Genomic DNA, 13088 nt, shown 5'->3' on the forward strand with positions numbered 1-13088 from the left:
TGCCAAACTATTTGGTTTTATATGAAGAATCGTATTTGTGACAAATATTGGCAAACTTGTTGTAGTTTCCACTATTCGTGTTGTAATACCTTTCTTTTTAAAATGGCCAACTATTTATGAATCATACCTTATCACATGACATGGTTCAAATTGAATATAAAAGACGCCCTTAGCCACAGCCACTAAGGGTGTGGTTTCGAAATTTTGTAATTCCATTGAGATCCCCTCATCCGGCTGAGAAAAATGATATATCACATGACGGGATTTCGATTAAACCCGAAAAACGCCCATGACCACACCCACTGGGGGTGGGCATGTGACCATTTGAATTTTTTTTAATGTGACCTGTGCCTCAGGGCATGTTTTCGAAAAGTGATTCGATTTTATACTTTGGAATTCCGCTACAGGAATTATTTTTATTTTACGTGGTTTTTGAACTTGTAACCTTAATTGTAAGGGGGTGTGGTCGAATTTGAAAAATCTGGGAATGTATGTTTCGCCGTTTGACCTGAAGTTCCCAAAACAGGCGGAATTTTGAAATTCGGTCAACAATTGAAAAAGTAATTCGAATTTCAAGTTTCCAATGTTGTTAAGCATTACAAGATCGGCCAACAAGCCTCTCAGCAAGATATAGACTAAATTGTCTTTAATTTAAATGCCTCGACCATAAGTAAAGTACAAATCCATGTAACCGAGTCGAAAGGGGAACCGAAAGCCTCCACCCCACTAGATGGCGCTGCTTTCCCGGTGACAGTTATAAAATTAAAAGACAAAAGCCGAACTTCCAAAATTGACGTGTCGTACGTAGCTTCGTCCGCTAAATACAAAATCGGTCCGAAACCCTTTTTCCCTCCGAAAAGTTTTGTATTCCACTCATCTTCCTTAAACTTAACCAAAGCCAGATTATACTACCCCCCACTTCTTCCCACCACACAGATATCCTCAACACTTACATTGGGAAATCCACAAGGAATGGCCACAAGTTAAACGTACTATCCTTTTACTTAGGCGTGTCACCTCATTTGCATAAATCTCACTATGCCCATTTTCGGCGATGCGGGCTTTCCATGTTGAATAAACTCTATGTCTCTCGCGAATGTGTCAAAATATGCAAATGAGGTGACCGGCTATAATAAATCCACAGTACGACCTCCAACACGTACGCCAGGTATTTGTTCATGTTCATATTCTGCACGTCCCAAACCTTTTTTATCCCTGACAAGCTAATACCCCCCACATTTGCATACTTGATCGGATCATACGTCAAGCACGGAATATATATCGGTGATTTTACACTCTCATCAAAAACGATCAGTTTCGCACTTCCAATCGTTCGAGCAGCTTGTCGGACGCATTGGCCATTTCCTCCGTCAACAAATGACATATCCGAAAAAACGAAATCTTGTCGCATTTCAATAGCCGCAACAGAAAGGAGGTATGCGCATTTCAATTAATAACCTTGATGGTATCCCATGGTTTCAGCCAGACTTATGAAGATGGCCTTATGTCTTACTGATTTTTCGGTGGCGGGACATTTAAATGTGCCAACAAAGCTAATTCCTCTCCTAAGATGAAAAATTCTTGTGGTGTGACACATTGTAAAGTGACGTAACTGTGTGTAGGGATTCAAGAATCGTACCTCGTCGAAATAACGATGTTGATCACTTTCTACCTCAAGGTCTCTGTAACACTCAGAAGTGCACAACATCGTTATGTCCGCATTAAAATATATGCCATCCCAATTTATCGCACTTTCAGTGTTGAATCCCCACCTGAAACATGCAACCACGAATAGGACAATATGTGTAGTGCGAGGCATAATCAATATATTCTGCTGGATTTATTTAACCTAACCTATGTTTGTGGTCGATCGACGCCAGTTTGGTCAAAATAGGTGAGCATACGTTGGGAGACCTCCATTGTAAGTATTTCTCATTCAAATTTAATAATTTTTTATGCGATGTGTATCAGCCGATTAGCTTTACATTTTTGCCCCATAGGGATCCAAAAATTATTTTCCCCAAATCTATTTATCAGGTTCGTGAGGGCAGATCAACTTTGAACCGTTGTTTATTTTCTTGATGAAATTAACCTATTTTGACTCGGTGGAAGTGCGTCACAATTTTAAAATGGTTGCAAGATTTCAGTAAAATCTGATTATTTTTCGCAAATCGGGTAACCTATGTATGATGCACCACTTTAACTAACTCTGAGAAGTAAAATTCGTCTAAATGCTGGCAATGCAAGTTTTTTTAGGTAAAACCTTTTCATGCAATTTTTTTTAGATGTCATGTATGCAGAAATGCTTAGTTGCATATGTTACGTTCATAATTTTTACAACGTTCGCCAGAACAACTGTCCACATACTTTGCTAAAATTAAATATAAAATTAATAAACTAACAAGCAATTGGGAATTTAAAATTCAGAATCAACTTAATTAAATAATTAACCACACGATGATACTTTGGACAAATTCCTAAAGTATGTAATGAACAAGGATGTGTGGGCATAGTACATATCTACAAATGTTACTTGGTTATGTTTACATGCTTTCTACAAATTTTGCATCTATTTGAGTATTCGAGATATTCGCTGGAAAATTTTTTCAAGGTCCCACCTATCGCTTAAATGAGAGCAAAAAATACGTGTTCGCACATTTTTGATGGTAAACAAGTTCAAATTAGTCCAATCAAGATCTGAATATTACATTAGAAAAACTACCATTATTAATCTACCGACAATTAAAGGAATACGCAAATGTCTATAAAATTGGTTACAATTTTTGTGTTCATAGATATTTATTGAAATAATTAAATACTTTGATACAGGTCAATGTACAGTTGCGTCCCATTCATAATTCCCTTGCCTAGTTCACACCAATAACTTGATCATCTTCCACGTAAAAACTGCCATCCTCCATTTCATAAATTACGACTTGGTCCCGATTGTTGACGTCAAACTCACGTAAAACTGCCCTGGATCTACGATCCCGAACGACAATTGATTTAGTAAAGTAGACCGAACTCTTAATCGTTTGTGTGACAATGGTTGGGTTGGGTTTTCCTAGTGCGCGAAGCACGCTGGTTACCGGAATTGCCCAGAAATGATGATTCTTGTACTTTGGATTGTAATTTGTTGCCACGTAACCCTCCAACCTGGCGTTGTACCTCATCCTAGCCTCACCTTCACCTACAGTGTCGGACAGATGTCTACGTCCACATAGTCGCGTCAATTTCATTTTCAAATTGTCACTGAACTACTGAACCAATTTTCATCATTGATATATCAAATTCTCACAAATTTAACGTAATTTCATAGCACATTATTAGTTTTCCGCTAAAAAATTTATTTTAGGCCAGAGATGTATTTTAATTCAAAATGAAAACAATTGGATGGACAAAAGTCAACGTCCAGTAAGAGAAAACATACAAAAAAAACTGTAATTTATAAGGAATGTTATAACAATTAATTTTTAATATTTGGTTGGGCCTCCGTTCGCTTTAAGGACGGCTTCAAGGCGTCGAGTCATAGAGTTTACCAAATTCTTGGTCACATCTTCAGAAATGGTTTCCCAAACTTCACGAATTCTGGATTTAAGGCCCGGAATTCCTGAAAAAGATTGTTTTCTTATTTCTCTTTCAATGTGGTCCCACAGATGCTCAATGGGATTCAAGTCTGGAGATTGCGGAGGCCATTCTAGCTTCGAAATTTTTTTTTCTTGAAGTATTCCATGGTGTACGTGGCAGAGTGTTTCGGATCGTTGTCTTGTTGGAAGACAAATCGTCGTCCAAGTCCAAGTTTTCGAACAGATTCCTGGATATTACGGTCAAGTATTCCCTGGTACCTGTATTGGTCCATAATTCCGTCAACAAATTCCATTTTTCCTGCCCCACTTGAAGCCATGCATCCCCACACCATTACCGACCCGCCGCCGTGCTTAACTGTGGGGTTGAGATTTTTTGGATTCAAAGCTTCTTTTGGATACCTCCACACTCTACGACGCCCATCTGACCCAAAGACATTGAACTTTGACTCGTCAGTCCATAAAATATGTCCCAGAATGTTTGTGGCTTGGAAATGTGGTCTCTGGCAAACTTCACTCGTTTGGTTGCATTCCTCGGTACAATAAGAGGCTTCCGGACTGCTCTGTGGGATTTCAAATTTCCCTTATTCAGTGTTCTTTGGATGGTCATAGGACTAACCTGTTTGCCGAACATCTCCTTGATCTCGGTAGATAGCTTTGGAGCACTAAGTGAGGGTGTAACGTTGACTTTGTTGAGCACGTGGCGTACTTCTCGGTGAGCCAAAATGGGTTTTCGACCACTTCTGACCTTGTTTTGGACTGAACCATTAGCTTTAAAGTTCTTAATGATTGTCTGGATGGTTGTCCTTGCTAATTTATACTTGGTCCATATTTGTCTCTGCGACAGCCCCCTTTTTGTCCACCCTTCCAGTCCTGAATGACAAGATCTCGAATAGCGATAGGAATTTCCTTGCGTGTCGACGCCATCATATTTTTCTGGAAGAAAATTATTTAAAAATTAATGCGGCATATGTTATTGATAGATTTATTAAGTTACCTGATTTTATAAATTGGAGAGATTTTTGTTGTTGACAATTAAAGTGAAGTGGACGTAGACTTTCTTTCCGCTCAAATTTCATCCTCTCTCGCTCTGCACTATGATTCTCAGTTTTCCCAGAATTTTCAGAAATAACTCATATGTTTTATGAAATTACGTTAAATTTGTGAGAATTTGATATATCAATGATGAAAATTGGTTCAGTAGTTCAGTGACAATTTGAAAATGAAATTGACGCGACTATGTGGACGTAGACATCTGTCCGACACTGTATCTTGGAGACAATCTCGATAGTAACGGAGCTCTTGGGTTTTAAGACTAGTGCAACTTCCGTACTGGATCCAACAGTTGAGGATTAAGTTTTCTTGTTGGAGTACCCAATCCTGGCGTTGAGGGTCAAAGTGGCTGACCCTTTTATGAAGAGGACGTCAATGTTGAAATTATGACTCGCTCCTAGTGCAATTTCTCCACTCCAAGTGGTTTCCACCGAGTCCACAATGGCGTGCGACAAGGTCTCCCGGATCGTCACGTTTTGCTCGCTCTCGTTCGTGTAGTCGTTTGTGGTTATGACTCTCGTGGTTTCCCGCTCTATGAACGAGGAGCCGAGTTGCCCCGTCATCCGAGAGGTCACTTGTTGCCATCCATAGGTGCTGTAGAGGTCATTCCAAGGGGTGCGGCTTTTGACGAAGGCGTCATTCGGGGTCTTACCGAAATCGATTCGCACACCGTTCTTCAAATCGGCCTCGTTAGGGATACCAAATTGTCTTCTGACTCAAATTGTCATCAGGGGTAATGATCTGAAAATATTACCATGTTCATAACATAGTTGATAATACCAATTTGATATGAAGAGTGAAAAAGCATACCAATTGATGACTCCCACTGATGGTAGACGACGTGGGGGAAATTCTAACCGCAAAATTTCCCCGACACGTTGAAGTCAAGGATGCGAGACAGAACGCAGAGAGTAAGAGGTTTATAGTAAAACCGTTCATTCTTTCACCGTTTTGGTTTGAAATTTGTTAGGGTTGGTGTAATATTCTGTGGGCAGCTTGTTAAAGTTTGATACAAATTCCATGAATTGCAGTTGCTTTTATATCAGGATCTATCAACATGGCGAAAATATATGCACCTCTCATAAATAGTGGGCAAAACAACGACTTAGAAAAGAGCACACCCACAAACCTTCCCATGCTAATAACCTTGGTTAACAAAATTTTGATAAGCTCTTATCAAGCTTTATTCTTATATACCCGTAATCCACCCGATAAATAAGCTTCCGTGTAGTTCAAGCACAAATAATTATTTCATAAACAAGTTCACTCAACTTTACTTTTAGTATAATACATATTTACGCTAGTAATCTAACTCGTAATAGTGCCAATTATCTGTTTTCATTATTTTGAAAAGTCAAGAAAATCTATAACAAAGACAAACAAAACATTTGTATATGTTCCACGAGTTAGATTACTAGCGTAAATATTATACGAAAAGTAAAGTTGAGTGAACTTGTTTATGAAATAATTATTTGTGCTTGGACTACACGGAAGCTTATTTATCGGGTGGATTACGGGTATATCAGAATAAAGCTTGATAAGAGCTTATCAAAATTTTGTTAACCAAGGTTATTAGCATGGGAAGGTTTGTGTGTGTGCTTTCTTCTATCTCGTTGTTTTGCCCACTATTTATGAGAGGTGCATAAATTTTGGCTATGTTGAGTGATACCGAAATAAATGCTACTGGAACCGGATATAAAAGCAACTGCTATTCATGGAATTTGTATCAAAATTTAACAAGCTGCCCACAGAATATTGCAGCAATCCTAAAAAATTTAAACCAAAACAGGGGAAGAATGAACGGTTTTACTTCAAACCTCTTCCTCTCTGCGTTCTGGCTCGCATCCTTTTCTTCAACATGTCGGGGTAATTTTGCAATGGAGGATGGCAGTTTTTACGTGGAAAATGATCAAATTATTGGTGTGAACTAGGCAAGGGAATTATGAAGGAACGCAACTGTACATCTACATGTAAAGAACGTCCGGGAATGAATGGGAATGGTCTGAAAATGTGGTCATAAAATCACAATGAGTTATCGGAATTTTAAACTTTTTGCATATGTATAATACCAAATACGTACCTACATAATTTAATTAATAGCTAAGGCCGCCACACCCCCGTTGGCGACTAGTTCGATTTTCTTGCGAAGATTTTTCATTAAATTTTTTCCCGAAGTTTTTGCCACTTCCGAGGTGATTTTCTTCCATCGTCCTTTGAATTTTCGAAAGGTGTCAGGCACATCTTGAAGCCGGGAGTATACTGACTTAGAACGTGCCCAGAATTTTTCGATTGGGCACAGTTGGGGTACATTAGGTGGGTTGATATCTTTTGGTACGAAATCAATATTTTTCTTTCTGAGGTACTCGGTCACTTTCTTTGCATAGTGACAAGTGGCGAGGTCAGGCCAAAACAAAACTTTATCATTTTTGTGAAACCTATTAATAAATGCTTCCAATCCAGCCTTGACGCAATTTTTCAGATAAATATCTTGATTGATATTCCCTTCGAGAACTACCGGGTCTGATACATGTCCGTGACTGGAGATGCATTGCCAAATGCAATATTTCTTTGGAAATTTGTCTTTTTTTCGTACTTTTTCTTCATAAGCCACTTCAGAGGGATCCGAGCTATGAAAAAAATGACGCCCTGGAAGATTTGAAGGGTCAACCGGAACATACGTTTCGTCATCCAGGATCACTACTTTTCCACGCATTTTCTTCAACAATTTTTGACAGCAATCCTTGATCCGACTTTCTTGTACGGGCTTGTAATTTGGTGCAGGTTTTTTGGTCCTTGCTTTGATTCCTAATTTATGGACCTTAATTTCCCCCAGGTAGCTTTTGGAAATTTTGACTTTCCTGGCAGCTACAGCTACTGACGTTGATGGCTTGGTTTTGAAAATTTTTTCAATTCTATTTTTCACTCGAGTGGTCGCTAGCTTCGCCGGACGACCAGCTGGCTTCTTGAATTGCACATTTTCGGAATCCTTGAACTTTTTTATGTAGGAATACACATTTGAACTTGGAATTCCTTCCTGCTTAAAAAAGTTCTAGGTCACCTTGGAGTCTCGGTTGGCTGTCGTGTTGTAGAACTCCATCACTCGTTTTGCTAACAGCTCCCTTTCAAACAAGCTTCTTCTACCCTTATCCATTTTTGAAATTTAAGAGTGATATACCAAATTGACCCTAATGAAGTGGGCTTTCAGAAATTTAAATTATTATAGTTCGCGGGTTTATTGATTTGTCAATATACTCGCTAGAGCGCGCATTCCCATTCATTCCCGGACGTTCTTTATCAAAGTATTTAGTTATTTCAATAAACAATTTTGAGCAAATTAATAGTTATTAATTTTATAGGTATTTGCGTATTAATTTGATTTTCAGTGGACTGATAAGGTTTTCACATGTAATATTCACATCTTGATTGGATTAATTTGGACTTTACCATCAAAAATAAGCGGACCCATATTTTTGTTTTTTTAGTGCTCGCATATAAGCACAGGGCGGGATTTTCAAACCTTTTTCCGGCAAAATCTCGAATATTCAAATAAGTATACATTTTTGAATTTTAACAATTCTAAAAAATACAAACATGTATGCTGAGAATTAGTACCTTCATTATATACAAATCCCATTTCAAGAAATTTTGAAAATTCGTTTTTTGGAGATCTTTTTATAGTTAGAAATTTAAAAAATTGCTAGAAATGGCTAATTTTCAAAATTTGTGTAGCCTGAATTTTTAAATTCTAAAGAATGTAATTCTAAGCGTGCATATTTTTGATTTTTTTAATTCGCGCCGAAATAAAAAAAGCACGGGTACGGGTAGTTGGGCTGCGGGTAGCGGGTCGGGTAATAGGTAGCATTATAGCTACCCGCGGCGTAATATTTTTTTAAAAATATTATACAATATTTTTTAAACTCTCCGCAGGATCCTACACCCGGTTATCCATAGTATTGGTGATTCATACATTTTTTATCGATATGATGCGACTTCCTTTAATGAGCCAAGAATATCGTAATTTCTTTGTCAGCTCTTCTATTAGACGAACACCGTTGCAAGGGTAGATCTCGGCCTGAGATTTCCAAAAAACTCAGATTCTCAAAAACTCTCGCAAGTACTTTAAAATGTATACATTTCAGATTCTAAAAAAATAAACCATAACGGAAAGTATTATAAATTGGTGTCATCCTTGAATAGTGTAATATCAAATAAACGTAGAAGAATGTATTTATGACCCGAACGAAATCCGGTGTTAAAATTAAATTCATTAGGGAATAAACAACATTATTTCCGTTACTTCCGATAATTATCAATGAAATGTTGGGCAAACATTTCATTCATAAATTGAAAGACAGGATGCAATTTCAAGTTTATGGCCTTTCAAACAACAATGACAAATCTGAATAAAAAATATCTGAACATTCAAATGTCATTTTGATATTGTGGTTTGAATCAGTCAGACGAATTATTCCGAGATTATAACACCAGCACTATGAAGCTGTTCACTATAAAATTGGTAGTCATGATTTTACTAAAAGTAACCGTCCCTGCCACAGGATCGGAAACGTCGGAATTTTTGAAGCTAATCAGACATCAAAGAGATGTCGTATGCACAAGATACGTGGGTCAATATTTATTAATGCATCTAACTCTTGGATGTCTCTCGTTCTAGGAAAATTGGTTGTATTGACTTGAACCACATAATTTCATAATTTGAACCAAATCGGGGGGTTACACTTGACAGCATCGAGTTATGTACATTTTTTTGAGTAGAAATGCGCACGTGTCGGGAAAGATTGTGTGGATCCTGAGGACTGTTGCACAAATGATTGCAACCCAGATACCAAGAAATGTGTAAGGAGTTTTAACCAATAAAGTTTGCATTTATGATTTGTGCAATCTAAAGTGTCCATAAATACGCGTGCAGGGCTGTCTATCGGATGGGAGTGGTTGTAAATTTGGCTACGATTGCTGCTCTAAAATCTGTGACTATGGGAGCTGCAGCAATAAAAGGTCCACAGTGGAGTATCGGGGTGGTGGAAAAGTTGGGAGATAAATAAAGGAATGGTCAATCGACTAGTATATTTTATCACTTGATAATCACATTTAATCAAGGTCGTGACCTTTTTCTAGTGAAATAAATTGTATGCAACTTTAGCAACAATAAAATCATGAATCAAATACTGAATGGTATTATAACTCTATTAAACTTTTCTTGAATCTGTTGCAATGGTAACTTTTTGGGAGAGAATCATATGAACTTTGTACTGAGAACTGAAAAGCATATTTTGACGGAATTTTATTGAAATTAAATAAATACATGGCATTGTAAAAGTCAGATGATTATATTGGATATGAGCAGATCACTTTCTTTAAATTATATGGATGTCATTATTAGCTCACCCTGCGTAGCATGGGAGCTATTGAATTTCTCTTGTCCGGCTGTCCGTCTGTCTGTCTGTCTGTTCACGAGCTTTTTTTTACATCAGGTAATAAAAAATCCCCTTGACCAGTATTGAATATCTTAGTCGCACCATTGGTATAAAACAACCCGTGACGCAATTGGTGCACATCAAATCAGAACATCGATTGAGAAAAGACTACAATTTTGGAATTACTAGCACCTTTGGGGTTGAACAATCGGTTATGCAAAATGGTGCCAATATATTGGGATAAATTGAAAAATGCACCAAGAGTGCAGAATAGCCGGGAGGTGGGTGTGGTCATATTATTTGTCCGATTATCGTAGATGTATGGCATCATAGCATGTAGAAATATTGTCAGCTGGTCAGTTTAAAGTGCAAAAGCTTTCTTGTTGGCGTTTTTGATGCTAAATAAATTAAGTTTGAAGCAATTTAAAAGGAATTGAAGAAATGTTTTTATAAATATTTCGGCGATTTGATTAAACATTTTACAGCATATTTCGGAGTGTTTAAGAACATATTTAGCCGGACTCTGGTAATAATTCATTGGGAAGCCCAAATCGAACGCGTTTTCAATGTTTCATTAGCATTGAAAAGGTGATTCAAACCGTCAACGTAACTGACATACATTTGCACTTTTACTTTTCATGTGCATACATAAATATGTAATTCACATGGAAAAGTGACAACAGGGACCTCCAAGTTTGTCAAAAAATTTCGCAAGCAAAAACAAGCTTTTTCGCTTTTTCTGATTTTTTTCGTAGATTGTGCATACATAAAAAGTCAGAAACAGCGAGAAAAACGATTTTTTAAAAACAAACTTGGAAGTCCCTAATATGTTCGCTTACTTCGTTATTAATGACTCACAAGTATCAAAACCCAAACTATTGATAACTATGAATAGCTTGACATCGTCAAACGTCATTCTTTCATTGAATCGTAATCCTTGACTAATATACATAAACTTAAATGAATTGTTTTATAACATTCACATTGTTCGATCCAATTGAAATAAAGTGCGGCAAAGCACGATACATAGATTTCCCATCTTTCTCAAAGTCGGATGCAGTAATTAGAAATTTTCTTATTGCCAAAAAGCAATTGCAGGAAATGAGTGTTTGATATGCTAGGTTTTTATGAACTGGATAAGTATGAGGTGTATTTTGATTTTATAGCACTCTAAATAAGAGTTGTGGAAAATTTGCACAAGGTTGGGTAAAAAAGAGGATGACACAACAATTGGGTAAATTTTACTTAACCGTTGGATAAATTTTGCACAAGTTGAACAAAATTTACCCATCGGTTGAGTAAAATTTCCACAATTGTTGTGTCATCCTCTCTTTTACTCAACCTTGGGTAAATTTTCCACAACTTTTATTTAGAGTGAGCCAGTCTCTGATCAATTTACTCTCATTATTCGACTTGCGAGGTAATTACGATTCATAACAAGGTTTTTAATGATCATTAACAGTTTCGATACTCATAATTTATAGGGAAGCCCCTATCCTGAAAGAATTTCCCGATTATTCTTCCTGAATAATAAATATTTCATGAAATGTAATTTTGACGTAACGCACCACCAACCATTAAATGCTTACCTTGCAGAGATGTATCTGACTGAAACGTAATCGCGTCATTGAGTCGGATTACCCCAGGATTAGGTCGAAAGTCCAGTCATCTCCAGATTTGTTTCCATGTGGTCCAATGCGGCTGCGTAAAATTCGACGGACGCACCTTGATTTGGGATGCAGAAATGGACGATGCTGACATCAGTGACAGTGACGTCAGTCGTGGACGTTGTTAAAATATTTTTCTCCTATATGACCAAAAACGTTATGGAGAAGTAGGCAAAATACTTTTGTATCCGCAAAAATTTCAAAATTTGTCACGAACGTTACAAGCAATAATATAAAAAATCCTTGTTTGTTTAATTACTATAAATAATTATTGTAACACTCAAATAAATTAGCTAACAAAATATTCCCTAGAAGGGTGATTACTATGAAATTAGAATAAACCGTTACAAACGCATTTAACCAAGGGGTGAAACCAAGTATTAGACCCATATGCAAATTAATAAAACTGCCGTCACAATTTTAGGCCCCATTATTTGAAACAGAAATTTGAAACTCATTTGAACTGACATGAATCAGTGGTAACACGCCACGGCCGTTCATTGCGCCAACAACCATCATCCGATCAGAAAACTTTTCCTTCTTCTGGCACACATAATTTGATAATTTTTTTCGATCCTTTGTATAGTAAATTCTTATTGTTCCTTTACAGTCTTCTGTAAAGAATAGTACCTCGTCCAGTGTAACGGCAAATTCTGACCTTCCACCTGCAAGATGACCCTCATAGAGCTTCCGGGAATTTTTTTCCCTGTTTGCGATATGCGACGGTTTTAGGGCGTGGACTAGACTTTTTTTTTCTGGACCGTTTTAACCAAATCTTGATGTATTATTTTACTAACATACCCCGGGGACATCTGGCATTGCTTTGTAATCTGCCTCTTGCTTGGGGGATTTTCCTTATTAGTGAGAGGATCAATTTTCTTCAAAGTGGCCGAATTCTTTTTTGAAGGGTATCGATTTCTTGGAACAGGTTGACCGGATGTAACTGCATGTCTCCTAATTCCTTCAAAACTGATAATACGACTTATAGTGGTCACACCAAGGTCGTTTCCAGAATCTTTTAAAACAGATTTGATAGCTCTATAGGCCAATTTGGCTTTGGAAACTGACGCCACCACTTTAGGGTCAATTTTAGGCCCCATTATTTGAAACAGAAATTTGAAACTCAGAATATAGCACCGCAATAATGACAAAATTATGATTGTCAAATTTGGCGCTGATTGGACCAGCCGTTCTCAAGTTACACAATTTTTTCCCTTGTTCCTATAATCTGGAAACACGTTTTGTAATTACGTGAAAATATCAGTATGCATAAATATGCACATATGTATTTATGCATGTGTCATGTTTACGTTGGGTTTGTAGACCAAACAAAATTTCTACCAGATTATTAT

At 37.3% G+C, this 13088-nt stretch overlaps 1 long non-coding RNA gene across 2 annotated transcripts in view; it reads left to right on the forward strand.

Annotated features, from left to right (window-relative positions):
• Positions 1 to 10332, forward strand: part of LOC118435696 — a 55595-nt gene extending 45263 nt beyond the window's left edge. For both annotated transcript variants that reach the window (XR_004834964.1, XR_004834965.1), the window contains 2 exons: positions 9411 to 9491; positions 9565 to 10332. This is a non-coding gene — a long non-coding RNA (uncharacterized LOC118435696). The remainder of the gene's footprint in view (positions 1 to 9410; positions 9492 to 9564) is intronic.
• The last annotated feature ends 2756 nt before the right edge of the window (positions 10333 to 13088 follow it).

This window comes from Folsomia candida, unplaced genomic scaffold (genome assembly GCF_002217175.1).
Source record: "Folsomia candida strain VU population unplaced genomic scaffold, ASM221717v1 Fcan01_Sc005, whole genome shotgun sequence".
NCBI lineage: Eukaryota > Metazoa > Arthropoda > Collembola > Entomobryomorpha > Isotomidae > Folsomia > Folsomia candida.